This window comes from Asparagus officinalis, chromosome 8 (genome assembly GCF_001876935.1).
Source record: "Asparagus officinalis chromosome 8, Aspof.V1, whole genome shotgun sequence".
NCBI lineage: Eukaryota > Viridiplantae > Streptophyta > Magnoliopsida > Asparagales > Asparagaceae > Asparagus > Asparagus officinalis.
The window spans coordinates 128,600,722-128,601,023 of NC_033801.1; positions in this window are offsets into that span (position 1 = coordinate 128,600,722).

Here is a 302-nt window from a genome sequence, read left to right on the forward strand (position 1 = left end):
CTTTGACTGTTGATGGATTTTAGGGCATTTAATAACACAAGGGCATTTAATAACACAAATTACATAAGGGCATTTAATAACACAAAGATATTTAATAACACAAGGGTAACAAAAAGGACATTTTCGGTAATCCAACTCCCAAAATTACTGTTTGAGAGTAAATATAGCAAACATGAAAAGAATATCACTTGCTCTCCTACCCCACTTCCTCATTTCGCTCCTCAAAATCCGCATTCCACTCAATTACACTTCCCTCAAAATCCTCACCTCGTGCTTCCCCCACTCTCTTTTTTCATCTCCTA